Raw genomic sequence first — 18,472 nt, forward strand, 5'->3', positions numbered from 1 at the left:
GAAGCTTAATCCATTGGCCTTGTCGTTGACCAGCAGGTACCATTATTTATTTCCAGTAATAGCTAAAATATTGAGTGGTATCCTTTTCGACCCCACAACTTCAGTTGTGTATCTGCACCTTGTCAATGTACAACCAATGAGTTTTCATAGTGGAGTATGGCTACTAATGCGCGTAAAAGTCTGCCAGTGCTCGATTCGGGTTTCCCACGCTTTGTAAACAGTATTGTAGATGAAAGTGAAGGCAGTAATGCGAGTGAATGTGAGGACGAAGATGATCCGGACTATAATTCTGAACATGACACAGATTCAGAACAAGATTACGATTCGAATGGAGTGGATGAAGGTGTAAACCAACCAAATGGTGATTCATTGAATTTCTACGGTAAGAATGCATGCAAATGGTCGGCTATCGAACCTAATAGAAACAGAAGACCACCAGCACACAATATTGTAATGAAAGTTCCTACACTGAAAGGAAAAGCTAAAAATTTAGGGAATTCGTGCAATCCTTTGCAGGTATGAGAATGTTCATTCACAGAAGACATGATTACAGAAATTGTTATACACACAAATGAGAAAATTAGTTCCTACAGAGCAAATTTTTCTGATACAACTCGTACAGAACCGAGAGACACTAATGCAGTAGAGCTGAGGGCACTTTTCGGGTTCCTGTATTACACAGCAGTTTTCAAATCAAACCATGAAAGTCTCGAGTCCATGTTTGCAACTGATGGGACTGGAAGGGATATTTTCCGTGCCATTCTTTCTGTCAGGCGAACATACATTTTGATATATTGCTTGCGTTTTGATGATTTTGCAACACGAGCAACAAGGAAGGAAATTGATCCATGTGCAGCAGTGTCGTATATTTTTCACAAAATGGTTGAAAACTCTCAGGCTTGCTATAATATATATTCTTATGCCTGTGTAGATGTGAGATGCTAGTAGGTTTCCGTGGCCGCTGCAAATTTAGGGTTTACGTGGCTAGTAAACCAGAGAAATATGGGCTGAAAATTATGATTTTTTTCTGATGCTAACACTAATTATCTCTTGGATGCATATATATGCTGGGAAAGATAGTGATGGGATAGGTCTGACAGCACAAGAAAAAACGCTGCAGAAACCAACACAATCAGTACTGAGATCAGTGAAGCCTATTTGTGGAAGTAACAGAAATGTTACAGCTGACAATTAATTCACTTCCATGGCGTTAGTTTCCGCAATCAAACAACGTAAACTAACTTGTGTAGGGACGATGCGGAAAAACAAGAAAGACATTCCACAAGAATTTCAGGCAGACAGGAAACGTAAAGTAGGCTCAACTGAATATGGTTTCCAAAATGACCGCACATTAATTTCCCACGTGCCTAAGAAAGGAAAGTCTGTTATTTTGTTCTCTAGCATGCATCATTCAGTAGACACAGATCCTGAGATAGGCAAGCCTGAAATTATTTCCTTCTATAATAGTACAAAAGGGGGAGTAGATAGCCCTCACCAAAAGTGTATTACATATAGTAGCAGCAGACGAACCCGAATATGACCTCTGGTTATTTTCTATGCAATTCTGAATATTACTGGTGTCAATTCTTATATATTACAGGCATCATTCAAAGACTATATACCCATTTCCCACTTTGAATTCCTGAAAACGCTAGGAAGACAACTTACAGAGCCATACCTACATGAAAGGCTTGTAAATGACCGACTGCCAAAAGAACTCAGAATGATTGTTTCCAGGATTTTGAAGGAAACTCTGCCAAAGAATGAAGAAACACGCGAGAAATCGAAAAGAAAACGTTGCGCGCTGTGTCCTCGTTCAAAAGAGAAGAAGACAAACCAGTACTGTGTTAGTTGTGACCGTCCAGTTTGCCAGGCCTGCCGATCAGTTACATGTAGAGAGTGTAGAGAATAAAGGAAATCCAGTTTGACAGCAAAGTATGCAACCAGACTGACATTTTTATTGTGATTACTACATTTTAATGTGATCGTTATGAAGAAAATATGATAAAATGGAACTTAATCTTTTACAATAATTTTAAATTAACTCAAAATTGTCGTACAGACTTTTGGTGTTATATTATGTTATGATCTATTGTTTTTCAAAGTTTTGCACAAATTACTAATAATTATATTGTACTCATATTAGTTATATGTCCTTAAATGATGTAAACAAACTTAATAATAATTTAAATTCCTATACATCATCTTAAAAAGTAAACAAAATTGATGTTTTACCTCATTTTGTAGTGGTATCGTTTTTGACCCCACAACTCCACTTATGTCATAAAACAGTCACAACTCCGTTTGAGGGTTAACATTCATATTTACATTTTAGCCCGTATTACTCTGAAGTTACAACTGTGTCAACTGCTTTGTTGATTATATGCTCGGTTTAGGCGGCCGTGAAATCGTGATCATGAAAAGAACTGGCTGTAATTCCAGGATACTTATTTCTTAATGGTTTTGAGTTTAGGCGGCCATGAAATCGTGACCTTATAACCTCTTCAACTTGATATATATTTAATTAATGTAAATCTGTGCCATCGGAGAAAAACATTGTATGATACATATTCGTAAAGTTTTTTTTTTTTTACATTTACGGACGTTTAATTATGACGTCGTTATGAAGATTTACAATAGTCTTACGCTCTTGTAAGTTTGGAAACATGTATTAGACACGATTTACAGAAAAATGGATAATTTTTATGTCAAAAAATGTTACATTTTCTCTTACAGGCGTTTCTTATACATCTAAGTGTTGTTCGTTTAATTATGTTACACTAGTTAAATATGAAATATGTCTTTGCATAGCCCATTTTTCAGATTTATTATTCGGTATTTAATGTTTTATACTTAATAATAATAATAATAATAATAATAATAATAATAATAATAATAATGATATTTATTTAACCTGGCAGAGTTAAGGCCATACGGCCTTCTCTAACACTCAACCAGGAGTAAAACTGCGTTACAAAAACATTACAAATTTACAAAGTACACTACAATTTTACACACAAAACTGAATAAGATAATAATAATAAAATGTAAACAACAAGTAAGTAGAAATCAGACATAATATTCGTATATAACATACAGAAAGAAGGAAAAAAGCATAATAAAATGTGAATAGCAGGCCAAAATAAATGAGACATACAAAGTATAAAAAAATAAGACAATTATTGATAATAATAATAATAATGATAAATAATAATAATAATAATAGTAATAAAATAGTGCAGTACAAAGCATTAAATGAATACAATATTTTTAAGTACACACAGTAAGGAAAATTATGATTATATATAGCTCAACTTATCACATTATAGATATACCATTATCGGAAAATATGAAAACAAAAATATAAAATAAGTTAAATATCACTAGAACATAAAAAATGTGAATACGTGGAAACATGCAATACAACACTTGTCATAATAGTAAGTTAGTTTGGCAACGTCCACACCTGTGGAGTAACGGTCAGCGCGTCTGGCCGCGAAACCAGGTGGCCCGGGCTCGAATCCCGATCGGGGCAAGTTACCTGGTTGAGGTTTTTTCCGGGGTTTTCCCTCAACCGAATATGAGCAAATGCTGGGTAACTTTCGGTGCTGGACCCCGGACTCATTTCACCGGCATTATCACCTTCATTTCATTCAGACGCTGAATAAGCTAGATGTTGATACAGCGTCGTAAAATAACCCAATTAAAAAAAAGTTTGTCAACTCGTCATAAGATAATAATACAGCTTTTTAGACACTGTTCAAATAATTATAATTCTTTTCTTTCTTTACCTTAGTTTAACCTCTTCCTTTTAGGTTCATTTACATCACCCAGGCCACATAGGAATTACAGGGGAGAGCAATTAATTTATTGGATCACAAAATGGCTTTTTGACCACACACCATTCACTCACACAATACATGAAAGGATGAATCCACGATCGTCTACGCTTCGTGGTCATTTCCTTGTCTTCAAATGTAGTATACAAACAACACAGTTTATAGGAACACAAATCACATTACTATATCATTCATCGTCGAAGAACCCATTTTTATTTTGTCTTCAATTGTTTTCACTTTTTCTGTTTGGTATTGTGAGTGATAAAACGCGTCTCAAGTCCATGTTCTCGCGTATTTTGTGTATGTTAATGTTTACATTGTGAATGAACCCTGAATAAAATGATCCGCTTCATCAGAAAAAATGACCGCAGCAAAATCTGCCTGCGTAATAAATGAGTAGAGCAAATTTCATGTTTTAAATCAGTATTAATTAGCTTCTCATTCTATCCCAGCGGTGGCGAAAATGTAATCTTGCGCCGAGCCACTGTGTAACCTGCAACGTGCATAGCACATATGGAGGGAGGCGGACACCCGAAGGGGAAGTGAAGCAACTGTCTGACTTATTAACGGTTTTTCATTTTCCTTACATCAAGCACTTAAAATTATAAATTCATACAGTACAAGGCTACAAAATAATGTTTGGTACGTGTAACGAAGAAAGAAATGAACAATATCACAACCTAAAATTAACTGTCTTCAGAATGTCTCTGCGACAAAATTTCAAAATCATTAATCATTAATTATGTCACTTACTGCCGGTCGTAGTTGATCACGAAGGTATTTTGTCTGTCAGTCGTGATCTAAATTTGGTTTTTACTATTTTCATTGTTGAAGATAATTTTTCACAAACGTAAGTTGTAGCGAACATGGCTTCAACAGAGCAAGCGAAAGAACGAAGCTTCGGATATTTATTATTTGGCAAAGATTTGAAAGTTCAACATTTGTCAAGTCCTTACATCTAGCTTTCATTTGACATCACATAGTAAATCAGTGAGTTCAAATTGAAGAGCTAACCGCATTATTCGTACATCTGCTGAAAAAGGGTCGACGTACAGAGATGATGATGATGATGATGATGATAACAACAACAATAACACTTAACCTTTTAATGTTTCATCAGTAACATGTAGTATAATGCCGTTTTATGTCATACAACCGTTTTCCTCGTAATACTTGTGAACAAATCATACATTTAATATTGTCATCATATTGCCAGCAAAAAAATGCGTCCTCCCATCCTACTTGGAACTTTCGTACATGGTTTCGAGAGAGACATATGCCACTCGCAAGTCAGACACAAATACAAATGAAACGGAGTTTGACTCCAGTGAGTGAGAGGGTGGGGGTTGGCGGAGGTTAGAAGCAAGCGAAATACACAGCTGTCACTGCGAGTCACGTTCTAGTCACGGCTGTTCTATCCCAATGTTTCTCAAACTTTTTCATAAAGAGATCTTCTAACATATTCGTATCATCCACATAAACAAGCAGCTGATGCAACCCGTTCAATTCCTAAATCTCTCTGTTTTCCTGGATTTTCCTAGTGCTATGTAATAGATGTTATAGTTTTTAAAATGTACAGTATTATTCAGGGAACGGATTTATATGGACTAAAAATATATGAAATATGTAAATATATATGTAGTTATTTTTACCAAAATATGGAATTAAATATGGATTTTTACCAAAATATGGAATTAAATATGGACTTAAAATTATAAAAAAATGACTATGTACGTTAAATATTGGTACATTTTAATCAAACTAAACAAAAAATATAATGGACGTACCTTATCTTCCAATGTAGTTTCAACAAAACACAATTTTTATTGTCTGTTACCATAACAATAGGTTACAAACATTTCTTTCAAGTGCTGAAAAGTGAATCTTCTTCTATTGTCTCTGAGGATAGATTTATACTGACTAAAAGAGCGTTCGACGTCACAAGAAGTAACTGGTACATAATTAAATTTCACAATGTCTGCTGGGGATAAGTCCAAGTTAATCTTCACTGTTGATTCACCACTCATCACAGCAACAACCTTTTGTAGTTCTTCATATCCAGGGTTTTTTGAAAGTACAGTGTCCACCTTAGCTCTTACTGCATCTGCAACTTTACCTCTACCACGATTCAGTTGTTCCACAGTACTATTTATAATTTCAAAACTTTCAGATAGTGAAAGGTGCCTATTTTGGAGACTTTTGAGCGTTTTCATGATGCATGAAAATGTATGCTGAATGTGAGCTAAGTCATTCTTCACACTTATGTCACAGGTAACTGTTTTCGCAGTATCAATTGAGACTGCATCTTCAGAGTCCAATGCAAGGAGAACATTGTTAATAGAGTCTATATGTTCGGCATAATATTCAACTGCTTCTAGCCATGTACCCCATCTAGTTAAAATTGGCTTTGGTGGCAATGGAATTTCAGGGTACATTTCTTTCAACACGTTAACTCTACTGGGAGCTTTGAGAAATACTTTTTTCACTGATGAAATCAACAAATCTACTTTAGGGAAATTGTCTCTGACCACTTCTGCCACACGATGAAATGCATGCGCCACACAAGTAAAATGAGTCAATTTAGGATATACAACAGATAATGCTTGTCCAGCTTTGACCATATAAGGGGCAGCATCGCTAATAAAGAATAACACATTATCGTACATAATACCCTTTGGCCACAGGATACCCATAGCTTCGTTGAACAGTTTAACTATAGTTTTGTTATTGCACTTTTCTAGAACATCACAATGTAAAAGAATTCGTTCAGAATATTGTTCACTTAACAAACCGATAACTACATTACCAACAAGTCTACCTTCTTTGTCGGGAGTCTCATCAATGGAAACCCAAATTGAATTATCTTTAATTTCATCTCTTATCTTCTGTATTGTCTCATCGTAGATGGATGGAGCATACGTCTTCCTAAGTGTTGACTCATCCGGGATTGTATGTTGAGTATATTTTTCAAGGAATTCCCTGAAGACCTTATTCTTTAGTTTGTAGAGAGGAATATCAGCAGAGATGAGAGAACGGCACAGGTCGATGTTAAACTCAGATCTTACATTCGATGTTGTTGGTTGTGTTAAAAACAATTGTCTCTGCTTGGAATTTAGTTGTTTGTTGGCCTGATGTTTACTAGTTGTAATGTGTTGTTGCACCAGGAACTTTTGTGTAGATGATACTGCACACTGACACAAATTACAAAATAATATTTTATTGTCAGTTGATAAACCATCTTCTTTAAATTCTGAAATGTAACTTGTTAGTTTTGATTTTAAATTGACTGAATGACGTACTTTTGGCATATTTACCGTCTTTATAGTATGATTTACAAAACTGAACCTATGTGTACTCTGACTGGCGTTTAACTGTTGAGCTGCACAACTGAAGTCTGTTAAAAATTTTAAATTAAATTAATACAGTTTTGTAACTTACTTTCCCATTGTTGATAGGACTGCTAATTTTCAAATAACTCTGATGTTAAAGGGATTACTGAACATGTGTTTAAATCTCTATTGTTGAAATGTATTTTTAAAAGTTAATGGAATTTTGTTTTGTTTTATTGTTAAACCTAATATAATATGGACTGTTTTATATGAAATATGGAAAATATATGGAAATTAACGAAAATATGTACTAAACTCTAAAATATGGAAAAATATGGAAAATAAAAGTAGGATTTTTAACCCTACACATTGTGAAACATAAAGATAATGTAAAATATAAATTATATTAGCTTTATAAGTAAATATGTATTTACATATAAATCCTTTCCCTGGTATTATTACTCCTTTCATTTTATTATGTATTTTCTTTGTAATTATGCAGTTTGAAATTGAATAAAAAAGGGGGAAAATAAATTTAGGTGAGGTAAGGTCGGCTAGAGGGGAGGAGGAGGCCGAAATAGGAGTAATAATACTGTACAGTTTAAATAATACTTCGTGTTTGTCTTAAAATAATACGTCTCTGCATAGACAGTTGTTAGGGAACTTTACGAAAATTGTCATCTAAACTGAGGCGAAAAAATTATAATTATTGTAGCAAGCATGTATTACCATAAAACTTGTGACAACCATCTTTATTCTTCTCAGGAGATCTCCTGATTAATCTGTAAGCGAATAAACGTGTGATGCGTGTAGTAAACGATGCGTTTCTGAATTGCGTGTCTCCTAATAAAACGGTTGGACGGTACATACTCGTATTATATGTTTAGTCGCAGTTTCAGAAGGTGTACGCGTTTATGTACTTTTCAGAATAACTATTACGATATCCCTTTCTTCCTGTATATCTGTTTGTCCATTTCAATTTACGGCTTTTCTAACCTTTATAAGCTGCAGGGTGTTAGTCTGGGTTCCATCACGCTTTAAATCAAAGAGTAAGTGTTTCATATCAGCCTATTAGCTGGGGACGTACTCAAATTAAACTCCTGAATTCGTGAATAATTATTTTGTTGAATTCTAGGCCTGTAAATTCTGAGGAACAAATTTAGAACAAGGTCACTTCCGGTCACCATCGGCCTGCTAGTATAGCATACGAAAGATCGAAACTAAGAGGCCGATTGCCACTTTGTACCGAGTAGCTTATTCGAGGCGCTGAATTGCATATTCGAGGTGCCGAATTGCATATTCGAGGTGCTGAATTGCATATTCGAGGTGCTGAATTGCATATTCGAGGTACTGAATTGCATATTCGAGGTGCTGAATTGCATATTCGAGGTGCTGAATTGCATATTCGAGGTGCTGAATTGCATATTCGAGGTGCTGAATTGCATATTCGAGGCGCTGAATAGCATATTCGAGGTGCTGAATTGCATTTTCGAGGTCCTGAATAGCATATTCGAGGTGCTGAATTGCATATTCGAGGTACTGAATTGCATATTCGAGGTGCTGAATTGCATATTCGAGATGCTGAATAGCATATTCGAGGTGCTGAATTGCATATTCGAGGTACTGAATTGCATATTCGAGGTGCTGAATTGCATATTCGAGGCGCTGAATAGGATATTCGAGGTGCTGAATTGCATATTCGAGGCGCTGAATTGCATATTCGAGGCGCTGAATTGCATATTCGAGGTGCTGAATTGCATATTCGAGGTGCTGAATAGCATATTCGAGGTGCTGAATAGCATATTCGAGGTGCTGAATAGCATATTCGAGGTGCTGAATAGCATATTCGAGGTGCTCAATTGCATATTCGAGGTGCTGAATTGCATATTCGAGGTGCTGAATTGCATATTCGAGGCGCTGAATTGCATATTCGAGGCGCTGAATTGCATATTCGAGGTGCTGAATTGCATATTCGAGGTGCTGAATTGCATATTCGAGGTGCTGAATTGCATATTCGAGGTGCTGAATAGCATATTCGAGGTGCTGAATTGCATATTCGAGGTGCTGAATAGCATATTCGAGGTGCTGAACAGCATATTCGAGGTGCTGAATAGCATATTCGAGGTGCTGAATAGCATATTCGAGGTGCTCAATTGCATATTCGAGGTGCTCAATTGCATATTCGAGGTGCTGAATTGCATATTCGAGGTGCTGAATTGCATATTCGAGGTGCTGAATTGCATATTCGAGGCGCTGAATTGCATATTCGAGGCGCTGAATTGCATATTCGAGGCGCTGAATTGCATATTCGAGGCGCTGAATAGCATATTCGAGTTGCTGAATAGCATATTCGAGGTGCTGAATTGCATATTCGAGGCGCTGAATTGCATATTCGAGGCGCTGAATTGCATATTCGAGGCGCTGAATTGCATATTCGAGGCGCTGAATTGCATATTCGAGGCGCTGAATAGCATATTCGAGGCGCTGAATTGCATATTCGAGGCGCTGAATTGCATATTCGAGGTGCTGAATTGCATATTCGAGGTGCTGAATTGCATATTCGAGGTGCTGAATTGCATATTCGAGGTGCTGAATAGCATATTCGAGGCGCTGAATAGCATATTCGTGGTGCTGAATTGCATATTCGAGGTGCTGAATTGCATATTCGAGGCGCTGAATAGCATATTCGAGGCGCTGAATAGCATATTCGAGGCGCTGAATTGCATATTCGAGGTGCTGAATAGCATATTGGAGGCGCTGAATAGGATATTCGAGGTGCTGAATTGCATATTCGAGGTGCTGAATTGCATATTCGAGGCGCTGAATAGCATATTCGAGGTGCTGAATTGCATATTCGAGGTGCTGAATAGCATATTCGAGGCGCTGAATAGCATATTCGAGGTGCTGAATAGCATATTCGAGGCGCTGAATAGCATATTCGAGGCGCTGAATTGCATATTCGAGGTGCTGAATAGCATATTCGAGGCGCTGAATTGCATATTCGAGGCGCTGAATAGCATATTCGAGGTGCTGAATAGCATATTCGAGGTGCTGAATTGCATATTCGAGGTGCTGAATAGCATATTCGAGGCGCTGAATAGCATATTCGAGGTGCTGAATTGCATATTCGAGGTTCTGAATAGGATATTCGAGGTGCTGAATTGCATATTCGAGGTGCTGAATTGCATATTACAGGCGCCGAGTCGTGTTATCAAATGAAATCATTTTAAGTGTGCTTGTTTGGTGTGTTCTTTCCGTATCTCTGATAGCTTCCATGAACCTGCGAAAGTTCTTATCAATTTTTTTAACACGAATATTCTTGTGTGTAACAGAAAGACGTTCATTATATTTTTTTAAGTTGCTTGCCTACGTGCAGGAGTTAATACTTTTACAGTGACGTAACTCTAATAGTAAGTTTTAGCTGATATCAATTCCTACCTTAAACTGCTGCAAATGTCCTGTCCAACCATCCCGCGAAGATTTTTTACAAAAATTTTAAACACCTATCAGTGAGTATAAACGGTGCAGATAATGAATACTGTACTGGTGATGGAGATGGTATTTCTGAACAAAAAATATATTTAATAGAATTTTCTTTTTAATTTCTGAAATTTAAACTGAATATATATATATCTAGGCCCACATGATTTCAGAAAAATTGATGAAATATTCAGAAACAGAGTGTTGGTTATTATTAGTAATCTTTTTTTTCCAACCACATGCTAAACAGGTATAAAGTTCTAATTATTTGATTTAAGAAATCAGCACATTTCTGATTAATTCGTTCATTCATTCGTCAATAGTGTTCTGGCCAAGGAAGGTCTTTCACTGCAAATCCAGCATTATACAGCCTTCCTTCTTTTCCACCTTCTTCTTAGTCTCCACATACGATCCATGCATCTTAATATTCTTTATCATCTGATATCTTCCTCCGCGCGGAATTTTTCTCCCCTTCACCATTCATTCCAGTGCATCCTCCAGTAGGCAGTTTCTTCCTCGGCAGTGACCCATCAAATTTCTTTCTCTCTTTCTGGACAGTTTCAACATAAATTCTTATTAGTATATCAAAATTGAAATGAAATACGTATATCCTAGTTGTATAACTTTAAAAATTAAATTAGCTCTTAATTAATTTTTATTGGTTATTTTAGGGCACTTTTTCTATTAGCATGCTTATATAGCGTCTGAATGAGATGAAGGTGGTAATACCAGCGAAATGAGTCCAGGGTTCAGCGCCGAAAGTTACCCAGCATTTGCTCTTTTTGGATTGAGGGAAAACCCCGGAAAAAACCTCAACCAGATAATTTGCCCCAATGCGCTCTTAATTCATTAATAAATAAATAATGTAATAGTATTTCTTAACTCAGAAATAAATTAAATATTACATGAAAGGACACTAAATATATCTATATAGCCTACTAACGCAGAAATTAAATTCTCGTTTCATATTATTAATTTATTACTAACATTTAATTTGATTGGTTTCAAATTGAATTCAGAAAAAAATTTTGCTGTACAATAAGCATTCTTTTGTTAATCGTAATTCAACTGTTTTTCCGAGTTCTGTGATGTGTAACCTTGACGAAGACAAGTAAGTGTACCATAGGTTCATAGAAACGAGTTTACATGCTTCCTGTTGTGTTGGAAGATTTTGTACAAGGTAATAATGGCTGTAATGCTAGGTCTTATCATGCCAAATCGGTAACTTTTGTGAATAATATATTAAACGTCAAATGAGCAATGAGGAGGGTTTAAAATAGCCCTTCATCGAAGTGTAAACAATCACCAACGGCTCATATAGAAGAACACTACACAATTGTCTGTATATCGTCGGCTGACGATCAAAACCTCGTAACTCCAAAATTGAAAATTTTACAGGAGAAAGAAATAATGTTGCTGTGACCATGTTTTTAAAGCAAAATCGATGTGGTTTTGAATTTAGCAACCGAAATGTGATACATTAAATGTACGATAACAGTATATATTGTAAATTATATACATTTGTGTGTGGTGGAGTTACGGGTTTTTGTTACTGGTTAGGACTTTGGATTTACGTGGTTTTTACTAAATGAACATAATTCTTTCGTTTACTCTATGTTCTTTTAAGTGATCTCAATAGTTTTTCACAACTACATGGATGCCAAATTAGTAAGTGACTACACTTAAGTGGAATACAGGCATGTTTGTATATCTTATAACAAATTTAACGACAATAAAAATGAATACAAACTTTACAGATAACCATTATACAAACTGTTAAAAAAATTAACATAAACGCTGTAAAGACAATTTTAATTTTTAATTTCCCAATTTTATAAATATTTCTGTTGTTCGTTGTGTTGGGATTTATACGAAATTATATACTTTCCACTAAACTGGAAGAAAGTGTCTGCTGACGTTTTGTAGGAAGTCGTAGAATACATTGAAATCATGGGGCATATTTTATTTATTTACTGCAAGTAGGTGAGAATTTGTAAAAAGCTGTGGTAAAGACACATTTTCTCTGTTCTTTGGCATCCTTTTAGAAATAATGTCCCATGCACAATTCAAATTCAATTTGTATTCAATAATTATTCCCGAATTGTCGGTGACAGTTGGGTCTCCTGCTTTTGAAATAAGTTCAATGGAGAAGTGCCTCGAAACTTTACTACATACTTTGAAGAAGTCATGGTGAAGATATTACATAATGTATGGCTAATTTTTTGTCTGACAGTTTGCATGCTTCAACATACACTGCAGGTGTGTAAATTTACCAGTTGCTTAATTTTCTTTCTATTGTAGAGTGAACAGAATCACACTGCATTTGATTGTAACCTATCTCAAGAAACTCCCGAACAATTCTCATGGTTAAGGCGATTAAATCATTTGCCAAAATACTATTTCTGTTTTGTTAAGTACATTCATCACTATACAAAATTACTTCATCTTCAGGTACTTTTTTGTAAATAAAACTCACTATTATACTGGTAAATTAATAAGAATTTAGTCTATCTTCAGCTCATGCCATCGATAACAAAATACATCTTTTCATTGTGAATCAAACAGCGTAAAGTTATGCAGTTTCAGTTTCGTCTTAATGGTACAGAGCTGAGTCATGGAGAGATAAGCACAGAAGTACATCCTGCAAGTCAATAGTCAGTACTCTTTTAGTGTCCTTTTTTGTCTGCTTCCTTAGACTTTCTTGCTTCATATTTTATAAGAATATGATACTAATATTTTTCATCATCAACATTTCCTGCATCACGAAAGTAGCACAAATGACAGTGTTGTTTTTTTTTAGGTGAAAATAGTCTTAAATTTTGTTCCCCAATCACATACCTACATAAATATATTTATTGAGTACTGTGACTTTTTTTATGTATAAAATGTCTCATATTCTTTGTAGAGGGCAGCTTTACTCTGCCAATTTGGTTCAAAATATATTTTTCTGGAAGTAGTTTGATAATGATAGAACTCCAATTTAGGCAGCTCAGAAAAAGTAGAGAACTATTCATTCTTAAGTCATTACCTTTTTTTTTTTTTACTATTAACAGCTCTTTGGTTTGATGGTAGATTTAGAGTTAGCTTAGGTCCCATTTCTTACAGACACATTCCCCTATGGAAAACGTGTTAAGAAACATGGACTTGTAGACTTTCTGTCTTTTACTGCCAATGAAAAATAATTGGTCATAGTATAAAATCGATTTGATTCTTTTGAATCTCTCCTTCGACGCTGAACTGGAATACAATCTACAAGCCCTATTACAAACATCTTTTTTCCTCCCATGACAGATTAGTCCAGAAATTATCGAAAATTGTCTTTTGTTGATTTTCTGAAATTATTTTACAAAACCTACTTTTTGCATTACACGAATGCATCTTTCTACTTCATATCTCCATTTTTCTGCCTCATCTTTCGCCAGCTCCACGTGATCTAGTTCTTTCATTCGTTGTTTCTTGTTGACTGTCAGTTTCCGTTAGCCGCATCCTGATTTCTTATATATTAAGTTCTGCCACTTTATTGCTAATAGTAAATGAAAAAAAAAATATTGTTTCATTACCATTTCAACAAACCATAACAAAATAATGTATACTGTACCAGTGCAGCAACAATTAATTTCAAGTGTCATTCAAATCGTCCATTTATCTCCCCTCCATTTTCGTTTTCTGATTCACCTTCGTTCTAAAAGCTATTATTTTTGGCATATAGTGTTCATCACAACTACTGTTAGTGGATTCCTCTTCACTGCTCTTATCAGCCTTAGTATTACTACTGAGTTGAACAGAGGTATTGGATATTCTGATGCCCGTAACAGGAGTTTTTGCAATACCTCCACAGAGTGCAGACTAATTTCTAAAGTGTTATGTTCTGTAACACCGAAGTTTACAGCGGAACCATAATAATGATGTTTAATATGTATCTTGTTCTAAATAAAATAATGTAATTAGAGCATTTAATTATTTATTTACTCATTCATTCCTTCACTTATTATTTAATTACATATTTATTTATTCATCTTTTAGGCCTAATAAAACGCCATTTCAGTTCCCTTTATTCTGCGTATTATTTCCATACAGTGCAGGCACAATTTCTGAACTGTTGTCTTCTGTAACACCGAAGTTTGCAGCAGATTATTGTCATACTGGTCACTAGACAGAGTACAATATTTTTAACGCAGCATCAGTCGCAATGCCTCGTATGTCAGTTTCAGTCTGCAAATGATCAATCAGCATGGTATTTAAAACCTCGTAATATCCCACCCAATGGAGTTCCGAGATTTTGAGTCTGAGATTAAGAGCAGTGGAAACCTCGTGATTCCAGTCTGCTGGAGATCCGAGGTTTTGAGTCTGAGATTAAATGCTAAGGAGATACGAGGTCTTTGTAATTGGTCAGTAGATGGCTTCTGTAAGATTTGGAGTCACAATGCTTTAATAGAACATGGGAAATGTTATTTGTTGCCAGTTTATGGCAAAAAACCGATTTTATTTGTAAATGGAGTTACGAGGTTTTGATCGCCGACCGACGATATACTACATTCTTGTCGCCCTTAACAGCCTCGGTAAATTATTCCCCGCTGCTCTTTTGTTCTGCTAACCATTCAATTTATTATGGAATTTGATTGCAACTACTTAAAAATACTTTCTGGAAAGTAGCGGTTACGAAGAAAAATAAATCGAAATTGAAGTTAAATGTATACACTATATTTGTAATTTGAATACAAGTTAATATTTTTGATTTCGAATAAATTTTATTCAGCTTCCTCCAAGTGACAAAGAAGACAAAGCTTACCACAAAATTGTTGTTATAATGGAAAAAAAAGAAAACAATGGAGAAGAAAAAGAATAGGAAATAGCACAATTAGAAATAATTGGAAAAGACTAAACAAAGCATAATTAATTCCAGAAGAAACATAACATTTCCTAGTATCTATTAGCTATTGGATGATCACAGTCGTCTATTTAGCACTAGTTGCAAGACCCAACTTAAGTGAGCAGATCGCCATAGCAAAGAGCTCAATCTATATAACTGTAGAGATGGTTTATTAGGATTTTTATAGATCCCTTCACTGCAGACAGAGATACTTCAGTGACAAGAGTTTGTCCTAGATCAAACTGATTACAAAAATGCGCGAATCTTTTTGTGATGGTTCCTCTAGCCCCAATCAGTAATCCAATAACTTCGATCGACGTTACATGATATTTTTCCTTATAATATGGTATAGTGGGATCGTATATGTCGCATTTTTCCTGATGTACCTCAGCAGGTTGATTTTCGTACATTTCCATCCTTACAGTTGGATCAATTATGAATCCGCTTGTTGATCTTGTCGGGATAGCGATGATGTCAATGCGCCTTGTAGATCCATTTGTGGACAAACCATGGACCTCCTCTTCTACTTGGTAGTTTTTTCCTCGTAGTATAACATACATGCTATTCCTCAGGAACCTAGTTCCTCGGTTTACGAACATCTTGAAGAAATCTTATCGTACATATAGCTACCTCTGTTCCGAAAAGACACTTTGAAATTTAAGTTTACTCTGCTTATTTGTTTTTCTAGTAAAAAGTAACAATTCTCACTCTGACCACATTAATTACTAACTTATGTACCCTCCAAGACGGCTTTTCATGTGGAGCTGTTAGAAAAAATTGCTACAACGTGTGGACTAGTTATAAATTGCGTGTAGCGATACATTTCTACATTATTTCTTAGTCCGTATCTTTGCTAAATATAATTGACACTTTTTATAGATCATATTGACTCGTGGGAGATAGAAAATGGATATTATACCCAAAAACAAAAATGAAATGAAGAGAAGAATTAAGTAAAAATTATGTTAACGATTTGTAAGAGATGATCCGTTGTTTGGAAACCGAAATGCTGTCCCAACTTCTCGCTTCATTTGTTTTCATGCTGTTGCACCTTTTGTTCATTACTTTTATTACACATTGCGAGGTGTTGTACATTTTCTTCCTTCAATATCAGGAGCTTATTTGTGATCATTGCCCAGTAACAATTGAGACAGAGTTCAGAGGAGATATAAGGTCAGACTGTCTCCTCAGCGAATAGGGATTATAAAGAAAGGACAGCGTTTCCTTATTTCTCAGTGACAAATTAGTTGTATTAATAATTTTTATTTATTTCAGATATAATAAATTATATTATAAAATAATGTACATTATAAAACTATGTATCAAATTCGTTTAATATTTGTATATAATATAATGTAGGTATATGGTTTTACTTCTCATAAGAGTTTTGTTTTTCCATTTTCATTGCTATCAAATTAGTACATATTTTAATTGTTGATGGGGGTCAACGTCTCAACACTCATTATAAAGGAACTCTTTTTTAATATATGTTAAAAGATAGCTTGAAATGTTGACTTTACTAAGAAACTGGGTCATGAAAAATGTCATGCAATTATCTAAAAAAAATGTAGACGATATGTTTTAAACTTTTTTGAAAAATGCACTTTTCAGAAAATGACTGATAAAATTAAATATTGTTGTCTGGTACTGTGTTTTGCATGGCAGGACATTTTAATGCTTAATTTCGTAAATTTTATGTATAGCCTACATATATAAACAGGGTGCAAGTGAAATAATCCTGGAGATTGAAAGAGAAGATAGAGTACGCTTAAATGAATAGAAAACACTTTTTTTTATTAAATTCACAGTTAATTAGAAAACTGTGTTGAAAGTTTGAATAGTCTGGCAACATCGCCGCAAACACACTTCTTTTTCTTCTCGTAACATAGATGTAAGAGGTTAACGAACTGTGGTCTGTCTACCTTAGTGAACTACCTCCCATCTCCCTTTCTGACTACAATGTTGCAATATACTCGCATCGTTCAGTAGCGTCAAGTTAGTGGTTTTAAAATAAATTTACACGAAAACCGTCCACGTTATTGCAATACGCGAAAGGGATAATGATCCTTTATTAGATTTTCTATCGATATGGACAAAAATCACGATCCTACTCGCAATAGTTACCAGAGAGATTCCTGTTCCTGGCTGGTATTGTGTTTGCAAGGGAAAACATTTTAATGCATAACTTGATCAATTTTGTATATATTATAAAATTTTATTGACGGATGTAAAGCTAAAGCCAATATTAACATAAAAGAAAAATTAAAAGTTCTTTCTTACCCTGGAAGACGTATGTTTCAAAAATAGATTGCTAGCTGATGTTCCGTTAGCACTGAGGGATACTTTAATGCATAACTCGGTGATTTTATAGATTTTTAAAATATATTTCTCATATATTAAGCTACTAGCCGTACCCGTGCGCTCCGCTGCACCTGTTAGAAATAAATATAAATTAATTACATAATTAAAATAGGACGTTTGATCCAGGGAACATTCGTGTTTGATAGAAGGATAAATCGTTTAATATGCTAGTTAATTTAAACTGTATTTAAATAATTAAAATGCGGTCATTTTGGTCTAGAGACCAATCATTTGGTGCAATGACAATTCCTTTAATATGTTTCTTAATTGTTATTACACGCAACCATAGTTTAATGAAGATTGACATATCATTTAGTTTTAATATGTATACTTCATATTACTTGCTATGTGTTTCAGAAGTTACTGTAATAACATTGTAGAATTATGTCCATTTAGAGAAACTACACTTTCCAGTGGTGAAATAATAATTAAACTAGCTTCCGATATTACTTCACAAACACAGAAACATTCTCTGCAGGCTATGTTTAATAGCTTTCGATTGTTGTTGTCCAAGGCCCCTTATAGACGAAGTCATTTGTTTTTATTTCAGTACAGTGCCTTAGATGGCGTTGTTATTGTAATTTTAAAACTCA

This window comes from Periplaneta americana, chromosome 9, assembly GCF_040183065.1.
Source record: "Periplaneta americana isolate PAMFEO1 chromosome 9, P.americana_PAMFEO1_priV1, whole genome shotgun sequence".
In the NCBI taxonomy this organism is placed as follows: Eukaryota; Metazoa; Arthropoda; class Insecta; order Blattodea; family Blattidae; genus Periplaneta; species Periplaneta americana.